At 42.7% G+C, this 24,462-nt stretch overlaps 1 pseudogene; it reads left to right on the forward strand.

The window, feature by feature from the left end:
* The window catches only part of LOC149242522 (sucrose synthase 2 pseudogene), a 71,586-nt pseudogene extending 49,378 nt beyond the window's left edge, over window positions 1-22,208 (forward strand).
* Window positions 22,209-24,462: the final 2,254 nt, after the last annotated feature.

The raw sequence follows: 24,462 nt of genomic DNA on the forward strand, positions 1-24,462 counted from the left end.
GCTTGGTTGCCCCCTTTCACTTTTGGCTCCTTCTTCTTCTTCTCTTTCTTCTTCTTTTCCTTCTTCTTCTCAGATACTTGATTTTTGGCTTTACCAGCCCATCAAGCGAAGAGGAAGGAAGAGAGGAAGAATTGGAGGAATTAGAGGGTTGGGGGGTAACTCTGGAATCATCTAGTTGCTGACTCGATTGTTTAGGAATTGCGGTGTTCCGAACGACAGAGGTTGAGAAGAGCCATACGGGCAATCCGACTGTCAATCCTAGAAGTGATAATGTGGCCATATGGGGTGCACCAACATCTCCCCAAGAGGAGAAGGGACTAGGATTTCCTCCAAGGGGAATTCCTTGGTTGGTGGATTCCATTTTCTCAACCTAAGACCAACGTAGGAAAGGTGATGATTATTCCGTTTAAAATAAATTTTATACGCTTTGACACAACTTGTTTTTTCAATTTTAAAGTGTCGATAAAAAACAAAAGATGACTCTAGTCGCCTTTGATTTTTAATGAGCCTGAAGTGACAAGTGCTCAGATGGACCTTTTCTGTTAAGGAGTCTAAAAAGGAACGAAAGGGACTGCTCTGGAAATCTAGGCAGAGGGATTACCAAACCAATCGCAAAACTACAGAATACTTTTTATGGTACAGCAGTCAATCTTCCCTAATGTTGTGTTCAGTGCATTGCGATCGATAGGGCGGCAGACACGGCTTCCTATGGATAAAGGATTAAGCCTATTGTGGTCTCCAAAAATATACTCGACGGTATGTGGGAGCACAAGTTTGTACTGGCACTTATCGTCTCAAAGTGGAGGAATCACCCAACCAACAGTGAGAACAATAGTTACCAGGATTTACGACGTCGGAATACGTCTCTAGCCTAGACTTCTAGATGTTGTGCGTTAGGTTCCAAAGCGTTCTTAGATTCATTAAATTTATTTTATAGTTGATCTTGCATAAGAAATTTTCCTTTCAAGTTCACCGCGTGATGTAGATGTACAATTCCTAAAATTCAATCTAAGATGATAAACAGTGTTTTATCTTCTTTGTGCAATGAAAATCCTAGCTACTAAGGAAATAAAGACAAAATTCTTTCAACAAAGAGCAAAGAGCACACACTATATGCACTATCCTAAATCAAACCAATCAAACAGTCTAAATGCAAATGCACATGCATGTATTTGTTTTCAGCCTTCTTAATATGTGAATGATAAAAAGAAAGCTAATGCGCAAATCTGAATTACTTTTCAAGCAACAATTACTAACAAGTTTCTTTTCAAAATCAAAAATGAAGACAATGACAACACTTTGCGATTTGGAAATGAAGACTTGCTTTCGACACTAGAAAAACTACAAATTTAGTTCAAATGCAATAGTAACAGGGTAATCGACTATCAAGATCAATCAGACTCTCTTCTATGACTGAGAACGACACTTGCGACACTTTCAAATCAAGAAACGACAGTACAATTACGTTACTTTTTTGCAAAGGAGAACTGAAAATGACTCAACAAATACACAAAAACATTTACAGTTCTTTTCACAATGGAGGCAGAATATCAGCAAGGAAAGGGGTTTCAAATAGAGGTGTACTGACCATAGGCAGCAAAACTCATGAATAGAACTGAAAAGAATGAACACATAAACCAAAATTCAGGAACAATGCCTAGTCTGATCAGTGCACCTGTAACACAGTGAACTTGAAATGCAGCGCACCTACTACACTCGGGAAGTGTGTTGAATTTCAGATTCACAGAACAGAGAGTGCGTTGGGCCAGGGACGAGACTTTTCTTGGGTTCCGGGTCATAGTTTGTCGTTCAGTTCAGGGATTTTGGCTGAGCATGTGGTAATCAGTAAATCAACAACAAGGGTAGATCTAAGGAGGTTACTAGAGCCACCACAGGGGCAATTAGAGAGTTTGTAAATCAGTTGTTTAATTTATAAACAAAACCCAGAGATTGACTGAAGTGGCATTTATCTACTTTGCATTTGCATAGAAAATGCAGTTCGAAAGCTACCTGACTCAACTTCAGGCTCCATCTGTAAGTTTATAAAATAAATGAATGTATATTAACAAACAACCTAGTCGCTCCCCAGTGGAGTCGCCATTTTGTTACAGGGAAAAGTGTCTATGCAGAACTTCTAATCCCACTAAGGTGTGGTAGCTACCTTAGAAACAAACAAAGTAAAGCTACTTTCGTTTTCCTTTATGAAATATAGATGAGAGAAGAATAAAGGAGACCAACCTCTGTCTTGCGCTTGGTTCCTAGTTCGATTCCTCTCTCTTCTGATAGCATAACACTATACAAGAACGCGGATCTATTATCATAAACAATCTAGGGTCAGATGTAAATTGACCATACAAATGCATGAAACATAAATGACACAAGAGTATGGAGGAAAACTTGAATAGCTTTATTGATAATCAAGAAAGAGCCAAGAAAGTTACAACCAGTTGTTCTGACCCAGCATCATCCTCTCAGCAAGTAAGCCCTTCTTCACCTCATGCAAATCTTAGATCACCCAACACTATGATGTTGCCTCAAGAAACCAACAGCAATTCCTTACAAGATGCAAAATTCCAGCCTCTGGATCTCTGGGATGAGGGATCCATATATAGATATCTGTAAGGGAGATGAGTCAGCTTGTGATTTGATTAGTGTCTTCCCTCTGATAGTTCTTGCTTCCACTTGGAGATTGATGATCTCTTACTCATCCTTGGTCGAATTCAGAATGGCAAGTGTCACAGGAGAAGTTTCTGGAAGATTCCATGCTTCCCCACCTTGTGGATTGACACTTCACTTTGTTTCTTTTCACTCATCGCACCCCATAGAAGGGTTTTTTGAAATGCAACGCACCCACAAAGTGTACTTAGGTGAGATGCAACGCACTTTGCCTATGGAGCAAGTGAAATGATCCTGTTTTGACCAGTTCTGGGTGTTTTTTCATGGAGAACTTTTGGGAGAAGTTGTAATCAGTTTACCTTGTTCCTTTAGGGGTTGGAAAAACACTTTTAGGGACTTAGGAGCCCTTGGTTTATGGACATTTTATGCTTGGGGTTGCAGTGCCCAAAAATGTCTATAACAGGGGGAACGGTCGGATTTGAATTCAAAATAGCCTATAAATTATAGGTAGAGGCCTGATGAAAAACACTTGGCATTTTGAACATTGCGTTGGTGAGCTGTCAAACGTGCATGATCCACACATTCCTCGAAGCAGTGCTTGACTACCCAGTGTTTGATCAATTCCTAGAATCCAACCGTGATTTCATCCGTGATTTTATCCTAAGATCTGAAGCGATGGACATTGAAGCAGTGAACGCCAAGGGAGTTGTGCCAGAGATTGTTAGGGAGGCAGAGGGAGTTGCTCTAGAGGTTGCAGAGGTATTAGATAAAGTCCCCAAGTCACCACGGACGCCTAGACCGAATCCCACCCCTACCAAGGAGAGTGCGAAGGATAAGACAAGCAAGCATGATGTGATACCAGTGCGCGTGTTGCCCTAGAAGAAACCCATCGAAGGAAAAGCCCACCACATAGGAAAAGCAAAAAACCATTAACTTGGAGAAATAGGAGGAAGAAATTGTGGAAATCTCGATGGATGATGAGGACATGGGGATGGAAGAGTAGGAAGTTGAAGTCGAGGGTTCTGACCTTATCACTAAGTTTCCTAAGTATGTCTGTTGGCTTGAGGGGGCCTGACCCAAGTTTAGCGTTAGTTAGCCAAACAAATCCCTACACTACTGGCCCTTTCGACATCAGCCCACAAAGCGTGGACTGAAATATCACTCGAAGCAGTATGGGGGGATGCTAGAACCAAGTTTCCACACCCTTGAGATGGATGTGTTGTTGGTTTATTCCGCCTATACATCCCTTCACGCAGTTTGCTTAGCCCTTTGTTCCACCCTTCAATACCTTCGCGAAAGGGTACAATTGGCTTTCGCGTAGCCCTAACCTAGGGCTGATATACTTTCATGCTACTAGCACAGTGAGCTATGATATTCCCCAAACTACGCTAAGTTTCTTACTTTTCTTATTAAGAGTTCTTAGTTAGCTTCACGTAAACAGATTTTCATACTTGTGTTTACTAAACCAACACAATTACATATATTTGTGCATCATATAAGCATTATAAGTGAAATTCATACCCAACATAACCAAATGCATAAACAAGAAATAAAGACGTATAAATTGTAGAATACTTCTCTTTATTAATAATTCCAAACAATTACAAACTCGACCTGCTCTGCGCACTCAGCTATAGGGGTCCGCGCACTTAGCTACGGACTTCTAGGCCTCTACGCACTCAATTGCAGAGCCTCTACCTACTCTATGACCCAAGACTTAGAATTCTACTTTAGAGCTATCTCTCATACATCATATCTTCATTGCTTCATTGATTTATTCCTCTAACTACTTAGAGCTTATCTCTATTTATACAATCCTATGGTCTATAGACCATGGATAGATATTCTACAACCGACATTACATTTTCAAAATAAGGGCAGACAACCCTATGAATCTTTAACATCTACGTGCTCCATGACCACAAAATGCAGATTCTTTACACTTGGATTACAAAATTATGACCAAAATATGGGTTTTTAGCCCCAAAACTACCCTTGGGGGATCCCACGCCCAACAGGCCCCCAACACAAACATCCTGACTCGCCCTTGAGTCACTCTGTAGGTGTGGATATATTAGCCCAATAGGCCCCCAACACAAACATCGTGACTCACCCTCAAGTCACTCTGTAGGTGTGGAGATCTTAGTGCGAAGACCTCCCAGCTCTGTTCGGATCACCGTAACTTCGACAATGCACTGAGCGGTCACCTGTTGGACTTCTTCCACGTGCTACTCGGTGAGTGCTGCTGAACTGCTGCCCTGAATCTTTACTGAGCTACCTGCTGTTGCACAAGCTTTACTTCAATGGAGGTTGTGATCGCATAAGCCTCGTATATCCATGGCTGTAGGCATGGTTTTAAGACCGCTTCTTTATGCCGAGCGGCATCCACCTGTTCCTTGAGCGCCTTTTCCTTTTGCATCGATGCGAGCCTTTTTATAAGGGAAACCATCTACGTGGTCCCTTTGACCTTGTCATATTTTTGTTGTAGCTCGCACGCCTCTGCCTCCAAGCGCTCTACATTTAGGTCCTCTTGTAGGGTGGTGAGGACCTTGAATGATTGTTCAAAAAGTTGCATGCAGTCTGCTACTGCACTGTCGACCACCGTTATTGTTGTTGTAACAGTAGTGATACGTTGTTCCCTAACTTCCAGCAGAGTTGGAGGTTGAGCTCTCAATTGAATTCTATGATCTGTAAGTTCAGCTCCAATTGAACCTGGGCCATCTCTGCTCGAGCGTCACGCACCCCTGTGGCTAACTTGCAGACACACACCTATATCGGTTCTTCTACCTGAATGTCCAACTCCAGGACCATTCAGCAAGATTCCTCCACTACATGCATTATTTGCTTGTTCTTCTCGACTGCCTCATTGCACTGCAGGCCCAACTACTCGATGTTTATGCGGTGCTCGCTCATCACCTGCAGAGCGCGACTCTCCTAGGCCTTGAGTTCCGCGGTGACTCCATCTTGCAAGAGGTAGAGCATCTCTTGAGGGAGCATGGCCATATTCAGTCCTACCCTTTTCAAACTGCTAACCATGGGCCTGTTGGCCTCATTTTCTCTAGTGAGTGCCCCATTGGGTAGCACTATCGTGTTGGTCACCCTTGTTCACAAGATCTCCTTGGCAGATAAAGTGCCGATCGTGAGGTTGGTAGACACTGTGCCAACTTATGGAGTACGAACCTACAACTCCTGTGGCTTTTTCCGGAGATCCCCCAATACCGACTGTTGTTGTTCTTCGAACTATTGGAAGGCCTCCACGGTGACATCCCTCCCTATTTCTTCGATATCATGAAAATCCCCCTCTGTGAGGGTGATTGGATCGAAGGATGTCTTTGATGCCTTGGCTTTCTTTCGCGACATTGCCTACACTCACGGTCATGGATGCTTGAGTTGGGTGGACATCGTTTGCAGGCCATGCCACCTTGTTCTGTCTCTATTTCTGCCTTAGTCTTGGGAAAAGGGGACTTTTGTCCTTCGCGCTCTTCTACTCCTATTTTTTGTTGTTCTGCCAATTTCGTGGCATCGCGTGCTACCTGGGACTTAGCCTTTGCTTCTTCTTTTCTGCATTTCTCTACCAGCTATGCCATCTGAAGCTTTGTTTCTTCCTTCTTCCGTTGTGTGGTAGACTTATTCATTTCTACCATGGAGCCAGCTAGAGTGTGCCACTCTGGTAGCCAAGACTTGAGGACTACGAAAATTACATCATCAATTGCCAGATATGGTAGGTTATGCCATGTATTAGTAGGATCCTTCTGCGTCCTGACAAAGACATGGTGGAAATCCGCTTTGAACTCGACAAAGATCTGCAAACTAGTGTATACTGTGGGCGACAACTACGGTTTGTGATTGATCCCCATCCAGATACTCATCTCCACCAAGATCCAAAATATATTGTTTTCTTTTATTCGATGTGCATCCTTGGTCGCCCACAGCGAAGCGTACTTCACTACCTCTAGAAGGTCCGGCACAACCAAATGGAATTGGTTGTCTTTGGGCACCTCCCATGCCACCAGTACGATCAACAGCAAGAGCCACACATAGTGAAATGTCTTGCCCTGCTCTTGTGCCTCGTGACAGATTGCAAGGAACTCGCCGCATAGATAATTTGCCTAGGTGAATTGGACTCCTTCAGTGCATTAGGCTGCCAATGCAATCACAAGCACGTGCACCTCATCTACGTGGCACTTCCGCATCACTTTCTATGCTAAAATTTGTGTTGCAACTTTGACTGCAGGGTTTTTAATGTTGGAGATGGCATATCCCCGCTTCTTCTTCTCCAACTTGAACTTCTTCTTCATCACTTCCGCCAGGGCCAACTTGCCACCTTTTCCCTCTGATATATTGGCTGGATTTTCACCTGAGTAAGGCAGTCGTGTGATCTGATGAATCAAGTGATCTGTGATGGGAATGGGCTCCTCCAGCCACAAACACCCATCATGAACCAAGCATAGCAACTGCCTGATGACGACGATGGTCACTGGAGCGCAGTAGTAATGTGGCACCCAGAGCAGCTTTAGCAACCCGACTTTCACTACACACTTGAGCCATGTGCATTGTTAGAAAATTATATATTACAGAGCAATGGAACACATAAAATATTGCAGAAATATAAACACAGAAAACGCATAAAACAAGAGAGACACAGATATACGTGGTTCACCCAGTTTGGGCTACGTCCACCCTGAACAGCCAATCCTTCCTTTCTATTATCCAGCAAAATGAAGAGACACAACCTACAGCAGATCCGTTGTAATATCCTCTGTTGTCTCTCACAGTCTCACCTCTCTGTTTCTCGCTCACAGAATACACATCTATTACACAGCCTCAAATACAATGCCATCATACAAAGAGAGGGGTTGCCTTCTAGGGCAAAAATCCCTAAACTAAACATAAGTTCTACCGTTAGATCATCCACCTAATGAACGGCCCAGATTGACTAGAAATTACTATACTTTTACAAGGCAATTTTACATTTGTTTTTAGCTTCAGGGGCGCTGCCCCCGAGCCCCCGCCGGGGGACCGCTGGCCCCCAGACCCCCCAGCCGGGGGGGATCGGCCCCCCCGGACCCCGCGGGGGGACAAGTCTCCCCCGCACCCCCCCGCGTGGAGGGGTGTACAAACTTCCTAGGGTATACATTCGACTGAAACAAAGACCTCTAAACAATCATGCTCCACACACAACAATCTCCCACTTGGAGAATGATTGTAGCAACTCCACCGATGCTTCGTTTGCTGGACAATGACTCCTCTTTGGACCTACTTGTTTCTCATCTTCATCGTCATCCTTGAAGACCAATTGAAACTGAGTATGTTCTCAGTTTCTCCCTGGTTACAACTTTTGTTAGCATATCTGCAGGATTCTGGCTAGTGTGTATCTTTTCCAGCTTCAACTCTCCATCTTCTAACATTGATCATATGAAATGGTACTTGAGCTATATGTGTTTAGTCCTGGAATAAAATGTTGAGTTCTTTGCAAGATGAATGGCACTTTGGCTATCACTGTATAACGTGCCCATATCATGCTCCTTACCCAATTCACCCATAAACCTTTGTAACCAAATCATTTCTTTACTAGCCTCTGTAGCAGCAACATACTCTTCTGTTGTTGAAAGTGGAACAACACTTTGGATTTTTGAAACCCAACTGACAGTTGTTCCACTAACAGTAAACACATATCCTGTAGTGCTCCTCCTATTATCTCTGTCACCTGCCATATCTCCATCAACATATCCCTGTAGGGAAATGTTTGAACCACCAAAGCATAATTCTTGATTTGTGGTACCTTTCAAATATCTGAGAATCCATTTCACTACCATCCAATGTTCCTTTCCTTGATTGTTCATGTACCTGCTTACAACTCCCACTACATGTGCAATATCAGGCCTTGTGCAGACCATTGCATACATTAAGCTTCCAACTACTGATGCATATGGAACTTTAGACATATAATCAATGTCTTCTTGGGTCTTTGGGCACATTTCCTTACTAAGTTTGAAATGGCTAGCAAAAGGTGTACTAAATGGTTTTTCATTGTGCATGTTAAATCTTTTCAACACCTTTTGTATGTACTCATTCTGAGACAATGTTAATTTGCGATTTTTCCTGTGTCTAGTTATTCTCATACCAAGGATTTGTTTTGCAGCTCCCAAATCCTTCATTGCAAATGAATTTGCCAATTTTCCTTTGAGCACATTTATTTCCTGCATGTTAGATCCTGCAACAAGCATGTCATCTACATACAATAACAATATAATATAGCTTCCATCATTTTGCTTTTTCAGATAAACACAAAGATCATAGTGACATCTAGTATAACCTTGTTCAAACATAAACTTGTCAAATTTTAGATACCACTATCTTGGAGCCTGTTTTAAGCCATACAATCTCTTCTTCAACCTGCACACTAGTTTCTCCTTCCCTTTCACTTCATATCCTTGTGGCTGCTGGATATATATCTCTTCCTCCAAATCCGCATGGAGAAAGGTTGTCTTTACATCTAACTGCCTAAGATGAAAATCTTCAACTGCCACTAGACTTAAAATAGTTCTGATTGAAGTCATCTTAACAACAAGAGAAAATATTTCATCAAAATCAATACCTTTCTTCTGTGCAAACCCCTTCACCACAAGTCTAGCTTTGTACCTCTGTTTTCCTCCATCTTCTTGCTTCAGCCTGTAAACCCATTTATTCTGCAACGTATTTTTGCCTGCAGGCAACCTGACTAAGTCCCAAGTCTGGTTATGCATTAAGGATTCCATCTCTTCTTCCATGGCTACCTCCCACTTCTTCCTGCTTTCAACCTGCATTGCTTCTTCATAACATTCGGGTTCACCAGAATCAGTCAACAATAAATAATATAATGAAGGAGAGTATCATTCAGGGGGTCTACTTATCCTGGTATATCTTCTAACACCACTTTCAGGTGTTTGGGGTGCCTGTTGCTGTTGTGGTGGTTCCTGCTATTGTGGTTGTTGATTATTATTATTTTCAGGCACCTTTACTTTTTCAGTGTTTTCATCAAGAACTGCGTATTCCTTGATTTGTTTTTCCTATTTCTTTTCCTGCAACTGATTCTTATACAAGACCTTTTCATTGAATATTACATCTCTGCTCCTAATGATTTTGAGATTTTCATAATCATATAAGCGATAACCAAAATCATTACCACCATATCCAATAAAGGTTCATTTCTTTGACTTTGCCTCAAGCTTTGTTCTATTTTCTTTATCAATATGGACAAAGGCCTCACAACGAAAAGGCTTTAAAAAGGAGTAGTTTACCTTTTTACCTGTCCATGCTTCCTCTAAAACACCACCATCCAAGGAACTTGAAGGCCCTCAATTTATTAGATAAACAACAGTATCTACAGCATCTGCCCAAAACTGTAAAGGCAATCCTACATGCAATCTCATGCACCTTGCACGCTCCATGATTGTTCTATTCAGCCTTTCTGACACACCATTTTCTTGTGGTGTTCTTGGAACTGTCTTCTCTCTGTGAATTCCATGCTCTGAACAATACTTATCAAACTCTTTGCTACAATATTCACCTCCATTGTCTAATCTAAGACACTTCAATTTCTTTCAGGTCTCAATCTCAACCAAAGTTTTCCATTTCTTGAAAGTATCAAATACATCAGATTTATTCTTAATACAATAAATCCAAGTTTTTCTAGTTGCATCATCAATAAAAGTAACATAATAACGAGAGCCACCGAGAGACGATACCTGAGCAGGTCCCCATACATCTATATGCACAAGCTCTAATTTTTCATTCTTTTTTTCTTTCCCAACTCTGAGAAATCTGACTCTCTTCTGTTTTCCATAAATGCAATTTTCATAGAAGTCCAAATCAACATTCTTCAAACCCAGCAACAAATTCCTTGAGTGAAGAATCTTCATCCCCTTTTCACTCATGTGTCCAAGCCTATGACGCCATAATGTTGCATCTACTCCTCTGGAAGTTAAAGCATTAACAGAGTTAGAAATACCATTGCATAAATACAATGTACCAACCTTTTTGCCTTTTGCTATTACCAGGGCTCCTTTGGTAACCTTCCAAGCTTTATCTATGAAAGTTGTCACACAACCTTCACTGCCTAACTGCCCTGTTGAAATCAAATTTTTCTTTAGATTTGGAACATGCCTTACCTCTTTTAGTAGCCATTGGTTTCCATTCTGCTTTTTTACAAGAACCTTACCCATTCCAACAATTTTACAGAGTTTATCATCACCCAAACGAACTTGTCCAAAATCTCCTTGAACATAGTCATGAAAGTATTTCTTATCAGGTGTGGCATGGAATGAGGCCTCTGAATCTACCACCCACGAATCAGTAATATTTTTGAAAGAAATAATCAAAGCATCTTGTAACACCTCACCTGTCACATTTGCTTCATGATTGTTTTATTGCTATGAATCTCCTTCTTTTCCCTTCCGAGATCTACAGTCTTTCTTTAGGTGTCCTTTCTTTCCACATTTCCAACACACTATCCTCGATCTAGACTTGGATCTGCCTTTCCTTGATTTACTGCGATATCCTAAGCTCTTTCCTCATTCCATTTTTCTTCCCCTAGACTCTTCACTCAAATCATTTCCCGATGTCTCACCGGAGCTTTTCCGTCGCATTTCCTCGCTAAGGATAGCACCGATAACATCATCAAACTTTAAAGTACTAGATCCCGACACAGAGTTACTAATCGCCATTACTAAACCATTCCAAATTTTTGGCAATGAGCACAAGAATAACAAAGCTCTAACTTCATCATCAAAGTTTACCCCTACAGAACATAACTAACTTGTAACAGTATTAAAATCATTTAAATGATCTGCAACAGATCCACCTTCCGACATCTTCATATTAAATAATTGTTTCATAAGAAATACCTTGTTTGAGGCCGAAGGTCTTTCATATAGTTTCTCCAACGCCTTAATCAAACCCTCTGTCGTTGTTTCCTTCGAAATGTTGAAGGCGACCGACGCTGCAAGGCATAAACGTATTGTTATGAGTGCCTTTCTATCGAGAAGGTTCCATTCTTCATCTTTCATACTCGTCGGCATCTTTGCTTTTCCGCCCAATGGTAAGTATAGGTCTTTTTGATACATATAATCTTCCATATGCATCTTCCATAGTGAGAAGTTTTGGCCATTAAATTTCTCGACCCTAAACTTACCATCTTCCGCCATTGCTCCCACTCGAACGAGGAACCCTTCTTTCCTGCGAGTTTATCAGCCAAATAGACCTTCAGCTCTGATACCAGTTGTTAGAAAATTATATATTACAGAGCAATGGAACACATAAAATATTTCAGAAATATAAACACAGAAAACACATAAAACAAGAGAGACACAGATATACGTGGTTCACCCAGTTTGGGGTACGTCCACCCCGAACAGCCAGTCCTTCCTTTCTATTATCCAGCAAAATGAAGGGACACAACCTACAGCAGATCCGCTTTAATATCCTCTGTTGTCTCTCACAGTCTCACCTCTCTATTTCTTGTTCACAGAATACACATCTATTACACAGCCTCAAATACAATGCCCTCATATAAAGAGAGGTGTTGCCTTCTAGGGAAAAAAACCCTAAACTAAACATAAGTTCTACCGTCAGATCATCTGCCTAATGAACGGCCCAGATTGACTAGAAATTACTATACTTTTACAAGGCAATTTTACATCTGTTTTTAGCTTCGGGGGCGCTACCCCTGTTTTTAGCTAGGGGGATCAGCCCCCCCGAACCCCCGCGCGAGGGAAAGGTCCCCCCCGTACCCCCCTGTGTGGAGGGGTGTACAGACTTCCTGGGGTATACATCCGACTAAAACAAAGACCTCTGAAAAATCATGCTCCACACACAACATGCATGGCTCCAATTCAATCATTCTAGCCTTCGCATCAATCCGTCGACACATTAGTTGCTCAATTGCTAAATGCGGGAATTTCTCATGATCTGCGATGTCCCAATCTTCCAACTTTAGGACAGGAACCTGCCCTAAGTGTGGTCCCTCAAAAACAAGGTCATCTAGGAGAAATAGAATTTACAGGGAGCTCTTGCTCTCGTCTATGTCCTTCAGCACATTGGCTTTACCCTTGTGCAAAGGAACATATTCTGGTAGCCTGATAATAGGGTCCGCATCCTATGTTTCAACTTCCATTTCTACGTCCTATTCATCCACTAGGATTTCTTCAGATTCTTCCTCATCAGACTCCAGATTAATGGCCTTCCCCTTTTCCTGCAAGGGTAGCTTGGACCTCTGTGCGTTTCGTGGTGAGATGGGAACTGAGATCATAGCATGCTTATCCTTCTTAGGTCTCGGTGTTCTGAGTGATTTAGGGGCCTCAACTATTACTCTGCCACACTCTGGGGCTTCTACTACCGTAATTTCCGGTGTGTCTTCCTCGGGTGTTGACATCATTCTAGTCAGGAGGTCCTCCGTCTCCTTCGGCAATGTCTCAAACACTGAACTTGCTCTTAAAGCTTCAAAATCTATAAGTTCCATACATATTTGATAGTTCAACAACTAGATTTTCAAAATGCCAAGTGTTTTTCATTGGACAGTCACTTGTAATTTATAGGGCCTTTTGAATTCAAATTCGAATGTTCCCCCCACATTCGGCACATTAATGTTAAATTGGTGCCAGATTTTCAAGAATCCAAGCCACAAAATTCACCTTAAATGCCTGCTGCCCACTCCATTTGGCCTCAAACCGACCATCAAATCATGAATAGTGACTTTAACAGTCACTTTCCACTAGATCTACGCACTAGCGTAGCTGTCTTCGCACTGTCACGGACCCTGTGACACTTTGTTGCTTCGTACAGTCCTGAAATCGCTAAGCTCCCCAAACTGGGAAGTGTAGTTTATAGTCTCGTGCCTCCTTTCAACTGCCTAGAGTGCTAAGACTGTGCTTTTCTCGCATAGTCAGATGGCCGGGCCACCTGTGTATGGCTTCAATTGAAAGAAATTCACTTTTCTTGGGAACGGATCTCCATTCAACTTAACCAAATAGACCACACCACCTTCGTTAATCTCCTTAATGACATAGGGCCCCAGCCAATGCATTTTGAATTTCCCTAGAAATTATCAAACTTAGTGTCATGCAACAACACCAAGTCATTCACTTTAAAAGTGAGCAGCTTAATATGTCAGTCATGCCATGATTTTTCACGCTGCTTTTGGACCTATTGATGAAATCCAACCAAAAATCTTTCTTCTTCAAGCTTATCCAACTATGCAAGCTCTCTTCTAGGGCTCCCCAATCCATCAAACCTATGAGCACTACTATGCGCAGGCTAGGCACGATGTATTCCATAGGAATAACTGCTTCAACCCTGTATACTAGCCTAAAGGGTGTCTGTCCTGTTAGCTTTTTGCATGTTGTCCGATAAGCCCACAATAATGCAGGTATGTGTAGGTCCCAATCATTTCGTTGAGTGTTGCAAACCTTGGTCAGCGTTGTCTCCAGTACTTTGTTTAATGCCTCCACTGTCCCATTAGCATGTGGGTGATAAGGTGTGTTTTTTTGGTGATACACCTGAAATTCCTCAGTTAGTGTGTTGATCGTCTCATTCAGGAAGTGCGTACCATGATCACTTATCAAGATCTTTGGACATCAAGTTCGTGTCAGTACATGTTCAAATAGAAACTTCACAGCCATCACGCTTATGTAAACCTTCACCGACTGTGCTTCTACCCAACGAGTCAAGTACTCCGTCACAACGATAATGTACCTTTCGCCTATCTTTCCTTGGGGTTGAATAGGTCCTACAAAATCTATTGCTCACTTTTTGAAAGGTTGCAACATCATTTGTGGATTCAAAGGCATTTCATCCCTTCATGATGGCCTGCCTATTCTTTGACATACGTCGCATGCCTTGTAATATGTTTTTGAATCCTGATGAAGGGTTTGCCACCACAACCCTGTGCATAGAATCTTTTGCGCGGTTGATCTCCCTGCATAATTTCCTCTTGTGGCGCTCCCATGAGATTCTGCGAGGATGCTACTTCGTTCAAACTCAAGTACATACCTTCACAGTATCTCATCGGTCCCCATATTGTATAGATTCCCAGCGATGACAGAGAAATCTGCCATGCGCACCTATAATTCCTTCTTTTGCTGGACATAGTATCCTTCCAGTGCAATTCTTGTTGTTAGGAAGTGTATTATATCCTAAAAATTCTATCCACAATGCACACAGCAAAGAGATACGCGTCAGGTAATCCTTCCCCCAAATTAGTGGGTTCTTCCCCTGTCTCGATGCGCGACAGGTGATCTGATCCCATGTTCAATCATCCAAGCTTCACAACAACTTCAAAATCATATTCTTGGAACAATAAGAACCATCTACAAATTCGCCCACCCAACACAGGCTTATTGACTAGGGACTTTAGCGCGGAGTGATCCGTATAGAGCTTAAAGTGACCTCCTAGCAAGTAGTGTCGATACTTCTAGAGCACATACACCACAGTTATCCCCTCACGCTCAGTGGTGGAATATTTCTTCTCTGCTTTGGATAATATGTGGCGTGTGAACATGATAGGGTGGTCCAATCCTTCTCCACCATCCTATGTTAGTACTGCCCCCAATGCTATACATGATGCATCAACATGTACATGAGGCTCTTTCTTCTAGTTTGGAAAGATTAGAATCAGTGCGGTAACCATCTTTTCTTTCAATATATCCAAGATTTTCTTATAGTCATCATTCTAGCAGAATGAGACATCCTTCTTCAACAATTTTTCCATCGGTGCATTGATCTAGGCATAGCCTTTAATAAACTTCCTCTAATGTCTCGCATGTCCTAGAGTAGCGCGTAGCTGTTTCACACTCCTCGGCGCTTCCAAGTTCAGAATCACTGCGATCTTCGTGGGTTCTACCATTAGCCCTTTTCTACAAACCACATGCCCCAATAGGTTCCCAAAAGGAACGCAAAATAGATACTTCTTGAGGTTGAGCATAATCTGGTATCTTTGACAGGTATCTAGCATCAAGCGCAAGCTTTCTACATGGCACTTAACAAGTCCAAATATAGTCCAATCATCAAAATATACCTCCAGGAACTTATGAATGAATTCCTTGAATGCTGCAATGACCACGCGTAGAAAGATAGTAGGTGCATTCTTCAACCCAAACGGCATTACAGTGTATTGAAAACAACCCCACTCAGTCGTGAAGTTTGTCTTGCTCCTATCCTCCGGTGTGATTTTGATTTGGTGGCACCTAGAGAACCCATCAGTGAAGGAGTATGCTTCTTGGCCACCTACATTGTCTAACACTTCATCTGTGAACAGAGTTGCGAAAGGATCATGCACACAAGTGTCATTCAATTTTCTGAGATCTACGCATATCCTTATCTCATACTTTTGTTTCTTCTCTTGCACCAAAATTGGGCTTACCCAATCAGATTCCTCCACAGGCTAAATGATGCCTACTGCTAACATTTTGTCTAGCTCTAAGCATACCTTTTCCTTGTATTTCGGATTCATGCAGTAAAGCCTCTGCTTAACTGGCTTCGCATCAAGTTTTAATGTGATCTTCATCACTCCTAGATCTCCGATTATTCCTTTCAAATCCATAAAATTGGTAGGGAATAAGTCCTGATATTCGCGAAGTAATTCAGTGACCTTATCCACCATTGCGTCATCCCAATAGTCTTGAATCTTTGCAAATTTGGGTTCTGCCTACATACCAATGTTCACCTGTTTAGTTCTCACTGGCGCAATTATATCAGGGTTCTCAATCTGCAGTCCTTGGACCTCGCGGTGCCCCTTTGTTTCCGTAATGTTAATATTCCACAGATCCTCGTCCTCCTCTTCAGCAGTTACATTATAAAATCCCAGTGTGTGAATCAGCTGAGTAGCCCATTCAGGCTACATCAGGTCTAAAGGATCATGCGGTATCGTAAAGATGGTTGTTTTCACCTTTTGTAGTGCTTCATCAATACTGTCAAACCGTCCTCAAAACTAAATTTCATCATGAATCCTTCGTGAAGGATATCCCATTCACCTATCCCATGGTGGAGCTCTATTTCTATATACCAATTCATTGGGATAACATCCAGGGTATGACAGAATAGGTGCACCCAGTCAAGGTGTGGATTTTATCCATTTGGCCAAAGCATGTGCAAATCATTCTTCCCATCATGCTTGGCTATCAGTCGCATCCTAGGCTTCCCAAATTGTGCTCTCATCATCCTCCTACATTCGCGCCAATCATCAAAACTTCCCTTGTGCGTACCCCACCATCTTGCAGGAATAACACTCAATGCCTAGTCCAAGGCCTGGAAGCATTGTTTTTCTCGCACCTCCCTTTCAAATGCATCCAAAAAGACATCTACCTCATTTAGACCATCATAGCTAGGCAGAGCTTTTACCTCTGACGACACACAGCACAATGACCAGGTCATCATGTTGCAATTCAGTGTAGTTACTTCATGTAACTGATTTTTCCAGCATTCTATTTCTTCATTGGAATCCGAAGTGCAAGAACTCTCATGATCCCATGTAATCCGTCCATCCGCGGTGGGATTCACCCAGTCTTGATCTCGCATTGTTATCTTATAGATGCAATCCATATCATCATCTCTCTCATAATTGTAGACAGGTTTTGTATAGCGCGATCCCTCAACAGGATCCAGGGGTATTATTACACGCAGAGATTTCTTCTCAAAGATTATCTTTCACTTCTTTAGATTGATTACCCTATTCATATCAGTAGTCCAGTCAATTCCCAGGAGCACAGGGTAGGGATTGTTGTCATCAACAATCTCTATTACTTCACAATCTACCAGTGCGCTCACTCCCTCAATATCCATGGTTACTCCTTACAACTGCCCCATGGGTATGATTTTCTGTTGATTCACCATCCTTATCTGAATTGGATACCATTGCAATGTAGGTCTCCCCATTCGCTCCCATGTCTGTTTCAATAGAACATTCGCATCTGATCCCAAATCCAGAATGACTTGATCCATTTCATATTCTCTGATCTGTGTGGTGGGTTTTATTTCACGTCCCATCCTTGTCTTATGCTTATCGATCTTTTGGACTATGCGTGGTTCACATAGCATGGTCCCAACACATCTATTGATGAGTTCTTGTAACCCTTTCACAGCCTTACTGTTGCACAGTAACTTCATACAGGTTTCCAGGAAAGTTGTGAGCATAGAGGGGTCCTTCTCTGGCTCCGGTTTATCCTTGCTTCTTGAAGTGGAGGCCTCAATGAAGCTCTTCTTAGCTTCCATGAATGCTTTAGGAGTGCACTCCAGATCAAACTTAGCCTCTTTTATTGGGGCTTTGTGAACCCATGTACTGTCTTCTGGTTGTTTCCCTTGTCATCTCCCGTCACTATTCCACTACGAATAAATATATTTACATTCGGATCTTCCTCACATGGCTCAGACCTCATCGTCTGCAGGTTCTGAGTCAGGGGAGGTAGTAGCGCCCCTTTGTCATGTATCCTAGCTATCAACATAGGAAAATCCTTTGTTTAATGATCAAACAGCATGTAATACTTGCACGACGAATGCGTTGGATTAGTGCAATCATAGGCATAGTTTCCTAGCCCTCCACAATTGTAGAAAATCAATTGTCCTCAACCTCTACTAGGTCCTCCTCCGCCTCAGCCTCGTCTGTGCCTCTAAAATCTTGTTCGCACCATCCCTGCATTCTGATAAAGGGGTCGCATTTCAGCCTAAATCCTGTAGGTGAGAGTTTTATCCATCATCAATTCATAGCTCCTGCAAGTACGCTCATCATGTCCTACCGACCTACAAAAGTTGCAGAACAACTGTTGCGGTGTTTGCACATACTTCTGTAGCAAGTGACAGTTTTTTGTAGCATGCTTTCTGCCTACCTAACAAAGAGCACACTATAAAGCAGGTGCCGCGCTAGGTCCTGCTTGAGCTTCCGGCATCAAAGGCATCAATCCTCCTCCTGCAAGGTAATTTGTAAATACCGAGCAGTGGTCTTTTTCATGACCCTGAATTTTTCATTTCAAGCACCATAACTCCTCGCGTACCTCTGGTTGAACCGTCCTATCCTGTTTCAAACTTTGCATCTCAAGGCACAAATTCTGCAGCTACGTGTGGTTATGTTGAACTTCTAGATTAGGATCTTGAATCGAAGTCTCGTGTAGTCTCATGGAAATCTCCAAGGCCTTTGCCTAAGTTGTTATATCTTGTTGTGACAACACACTCCTTAAGTGGGGTAGTAGCGAATCCACAAACCACTCGCAATGTTGTTCATCTGTCAAATTGATATTGGCTTCATGGATTTAACACTTTAATATTTGATCCAATTCTCACGGTGTCTCACTTGGACGCATCACGATCTCTTTAAATCTCACAATCGACTGTGACTCAGACTTAGGCCTGTTAAATTTCCTATTGAGTGCTGCTTGGATGTCCGCTACTCTAGCATTTGGGTTATCGTTAGAGTACTTAATGTACTAGGTTAGCACGCGATCTTGCAGAGCACTAACCAGCTTAACCCTCTTTATATTATCATCTGTAACACCTTGAGCTTCCCATACAGCCCTCACAACAAACCAAAATTGGTTCGAGTCTTCATTTCCCAAACCTTTCAACAAAGGCAACTTCACTGTATTCACCATACTAAATCGCGGTGGTGGTATAGGTGGTACGGGTGAAGTTGGAGGCAATGGTGGTGAAGATGGAGGTGGTGTGGGTGGAAGTGGTATTCACAGGAATCCTTGTCTTATCAATTAAATATCACTTCACAAAGAAATGTTCGCTATTCCTTCTTTGTCCCTTCATGGAGGTGAAATCAAGGGGCTATATTCTAGACCCTTATTTCCTTTGTTTCTATAACTTTTTCCACTTCGCGTAGTCCCAAACATCAAGGTAGTTGCATAACCTGTTTTTCACACAAAAAAAATTAATCCAAGTATTCAGGGATTTTACGTACTTACCTCACGGTCCTTTGAAAAAACATCACTCTGCCTCACTATATCTGATTGAGGTGTCAACCGTGAACTCAGTAATAAATCCTCCTATGACGTGATCGAGCCAATGATCGACAGTGCGCACGATCTTATCCTCTGATGCTTCCAACCTTCACGCTAGCTCTAAGGTCCACACAATAGGACCGCCAAGTTTCCACCTTCCTTGGCTATTTTCTAGATTTTCTATCCACTCGTATAGCTCAGTAGGAAAAGAGGAAAAAAATATTTCGTGGATCTCCATATAGGTATTGGTCCAACCACTATTCTTTTGACAATCACAGGTTTCTGTTCTCCTATGCTGAAAACTCGTGAATCCTTTTGTCCAACCAGCCTTCAATTTCTTTCTTAGTTGGATTCCAGTGATACAACATCACACATCTTCTTCTGCAGATTCTGGTCCCATCAACGAAACCATTTGTATGCTTGAGGGGGCCTGACCCAGGTTGAGCATTAGTTAGCCAAGCAAATCCCTACACTACTGGCCCTTTTGGCATCAACCAACAGAGCATGGACTCAAGTCTCACCTGAAGTAGCATGGGGGGATGCTAGAACCAAGTTTCCACACCCTTGAGATGGATGTGATGTCAGTTTATTCCGGCTATACCTGCCTTCACAAAATTTTCTTAGCCCTTTGTTCCACCCTTCAGTACCTTCACAAAAGGGTACAATTAGCTTTCGCGTAGCCCTAACCTAGGGCTGATATACTTTTGCATTGCTAGGGTAGCGAGCTGTGATATTCCCCAAACTACGCTAAATATCTTACTTGTCTTATTAACAGTGCTTAGTTAGCTTTCTGTAAATAAATGTTCTTACTTGCGTTCACTTAACCAACACAATTACATATATTCGCACATCATATAAGCATTATAAGTGAAATTCATACCCAACATAACCAGATGCATAAATAGGAAATAAAGACATAGAAATTGTAGAATATTTCTCTTTATTGATAATTCCAAACAGTTACAAACTCGACCCACCATGCGCACTCAGCTACAGGGGTTTGCGCACTTAGCTGCGGACTTCCAGGCCTCTACGCACTTAGCTATAGAGCTTCTACCTACGCTATGACCCAAGACTTAGAATACTACTTCAAATCCATCTCTCATACATCATATCTTCGTTGCTTCATTCATTTATTCCTCTAACTACTTAGAGCTTAGCTCTATTTATACAATCCCATGGTCCATGGACCATGGTTAGATCTTCTACAACCAACATTACATTTCCAAAATAAGGGTGGACAACCTAATAAGGGTGGACAACCTATGACTCTTTAACATCTACGCACTCCGCGACCACAAAATGCGGAGTCTTTACACTTGGATTACAAAATTATGACCAAAATATGGGATTTTAGCCCCAAAACTGACCTTGGGGGATTCTCGTGCCCAACAACGTCCCTCCCTGCAAAGGAAAGACTAAAGTGCCAAACGACATTGATAAAATCAAGGTCGCCTTGCACACACCTCTGCTACCAAATGAGATATTCTTTGAAGGACCACGCTTGGGGTAGGTTCCTCTGTTGAAACTGGAAGATTGGGACTTAGCTAACCATAAGAAGTCCCCGCACTTGGCGACAGAGCAGATAATGTGCTGTTTTGTTCACACAACCACCAAGATGACTACATTAGAACTGTGGAAGTGGCTTAGGGGGGTAGACAAGGCAGGTCTACTCAACCTGCTATGGGTGCCACACTACAATCGCACACCCATTAGTGTATTGGTCATCAAGAAGTTTCTATACTTGATGCACGATGGGTGTCTATGACTGGAGGAGTCGATACCCATCACCGACAGGTTAATCCATAGGATCACGTGGCTACCCTATACAAGGGATAATCTGGCCATGATGTTTGGGGGAAATGGTGGCGAGTAGGCCCGTGGAGGCCATGAAGGAGAAATTCGAGCTCATGAAGGAGTTGCAAGGCTATGCCATCTCAAGTATTTGTGATCCTGCGATCAAGGCGGCCACGCAGATTTTGGAAGGAAAAGTTATGAGGAAGTGTCATGTAGATGAAGTGTCAGCACCAATCGTCACTTTAGTGGCCTAATGCGTCAAAGGATGCCAGTTTAATTGGGTGTGCTATCTCTGCAGTGAGTTCCTTACCGCAAGGCTTCCATTATGTGTGGCTCTTGCTGTCTATTGTGCTGGTAGCCTGGGAGTTACTAGAAGACAGTCAATTCCCTTCGGTCACGCTAAACCATCTAGAAGAAGTGAAGTACACTTCGCTGCGGGTGACCAAGGATGCTCATCGCATCAAGGATAGAAAGATCTTCTGGATCTTGATGGAAATGAACATACGCATGGCTATCAATCGCAAACCGTGATTATCGCCCACTGTGTTTACCAAACTGTAGAAGTACACAGAGCTCAAGGAAGACTTTCACCGCGTATCAACCAGGGCATGGAAGGACTGTGAGAAAATGTGGCATGACTTGCCTTACTTGGCAACGGACGACGCGATTGGTGTAGTTCTTGATCGTTGGTCGCCAAAGTGGTGCATTGCCTCAGACTTGGTGACGGGGTCAAGTAAGTCCACCGCGCAACGCAAAAAGGAGAAGGAAAGGCTCAAGATGGTGCAGTTTGCCGAGAAAAGGAAGAAGGAGGCTGCTGACAAGGCCTAGGCAAAGTACGATGCTACCTAGCAGGAAGAAAAGAAGACAAACGAAATAGAGCATGGCTATGACAAAGGTGCGAGGTTGCCTTCACCTGAAACAAAGGCAAAAACGGACGAGCAAACAGAGAAGCATGGAGTGGACCCGTAGATGACATCGTACCACATCAAACATCCAAGAGAAAAAGAAAAAGTGGGGCTGCAGAAGAAATCCAAGGCCAGTAAGGCGTTGTTGGACCCAATCATCCTTATAGAGGGAGATTTGAATGACATTGGAGACACGGTGCGGGATGTCACCACAGAGGTATTGCAGAAATTCGAGCAGCAGCAGTAGCAACTATTGGGGGCCATCCAAACGGGTCCACGGGAGCTGCAGATCCACACATCACAGGTTGGCACGGTGTCCACTAGCCTCTCTATTGGTACTTCAGAAGTTGCTGAGATGTTGCGTGCGAAGGACTCCCGAGCGATAGTGCTACCAAATGTAGCACTAACCATAAAAAATGAAGCTAATAGGCCCACTGTCAGCACCCTCAAGGGAGTGGGGTTGAACTTGGCAGTGCTCCCTGGTGAGCCGCTCCACCTACTGCAAGATGGAGTGATCACGGAGCCAAGGGCCTGCAAATAGTGTGTTGTGTAGGTGATCAGTGAACAACAAATCAATAATGTGCATCTGGCCCTACAGCGAGACTTTGTGCTTGTCGTTGTGATCGAGTTAATTGACCAAGACAAGCACATAGTTTAGTTTGCATAGGACGCATGCCAAATGGTCCCCGTGTCGGCCATTCCTGAGGAAGAACTAGTTGAGGTGCACATTCGTAAGATTGCTACAGTCATTAGCTAACAGAGAGGGAAGGTGAATGATTGTTTCTCTAGGAGCAATCAAGAATTCCTAAAATAACAGTCATATGTGAAAGAAACAGGGTAAACATGATCATTTAAGTATGCATATTCATAACCATTTCTGAAGAAAACATATAGAAATAACAAGAAATGAGCATAGGGTGCAGTCAAGCAAAACCTAAGCTATTCTTTTTTCTTGCTATTTAGATGGTAACATAATGATGCATAAACATATGTAAACTATAAATAGAGGTAGGAAAACACTTATTGAGCCATGTAGTAGCACAGGAATTCCACAGTCACTCTTTGGCCATTAAATAACAAAACAGTCAGTTCTTCATCCAAATCATTCCAACAGTCTTTGATTACAGAGCTCTCAAAACTACAGCACAAGTCTAGAATGAGGATTATCAACCAACCAACCCTTTAAACAATGAATTAGGGTGGTTTATATAGATAAAATATCCAAAAATATCTATTACAGCAGACCTTAAACAGGTCTGAGGGAAATGAGTTCTTTAACCTAATCTTGTCCTGAAATTAATGCAAGAAAATATCTTTTTGAGCTGCGCTGGAGGAAGCTGTATCAAATGAGTTAATATCTGTCCTTATGGCTCTACACTATTCATTTAGCCATAACTGTGCTTTGGGCTTTGATCCCCTGCTCTTGAGTGGCTTTGATGTGCATTAATTGTGATCTGAGAGCCTTAAATGGCTTCACCGCTTTCTTTCACTTTGCTTGGGGGCCTTTAATGTTCACCTGCTTTGATATTGGCGATCTGATACTCTTTGCCGCTTCACTGATACTCTTTAATTGAGTCTGGGCTTCATCTTTCCTCTGATACTCTTTTACAGTTGAATCGGGCCACTTTCTCTCCCTTGATATGCTTGAAATTGTCAAATCGCCCCTTTTCTACCCTTTCAAGGCAAAAATAGCTACTGCAAATGTTTTTCGTGGCCTCTAGAATGCCATCGGTGCTAGCCGATTGGATATGAACATACATGAAGAAATCCTATTGTCTCTCGTGAAATTCTGGGTTTTGCAGGTAGCCGAGCAATGAGAGGCCCTCCATTTTGATCAATTTTTTTTAGTGACATCAAAAACTGCCTCAGTTTCTCATTCTGAGCATCCTATGCTGCGATTTTCGCCCTTCGCGCCTTTTTCAGTGATGACATCAGCATGACGTCAGTGGTGGGTCCCGATACGGCAGGGTGACGTGGAAGTACGGCAGGGTGGCGTGGCATAGGACACGGTGGCAGTGTAGGGATGGAGGCAGATGCGGTGGCAGTGACAGGTAGCAGTGGCGAGTTGACTTAGAGGTGACGTAGTGATGACGTGGTGCTAACGTAAGGGGCGGAGAGACAAAAGGCAGTTTGTGGTTTCATCCGACCGCCTTCTGTACGAGAGCGGTAATTGTTAG

The sequence above is a fragment of the Pinus tabuliformis genome, chromosome 8 (genome assembly GCF_031772625.1).
Source record: "Pinus tabuliformis cultivar Carrire ecotype Pingquan chromosome 8, CPIR1, whole genome shotgun sequence".
Taxonomy (NCBI): domain Eukaryota; kingdom Viridiplantae; phylum Streptophyta; class Pinopsida; order Pinales; family Pinaceae; genus Pinus; species Pinus tabuliformis.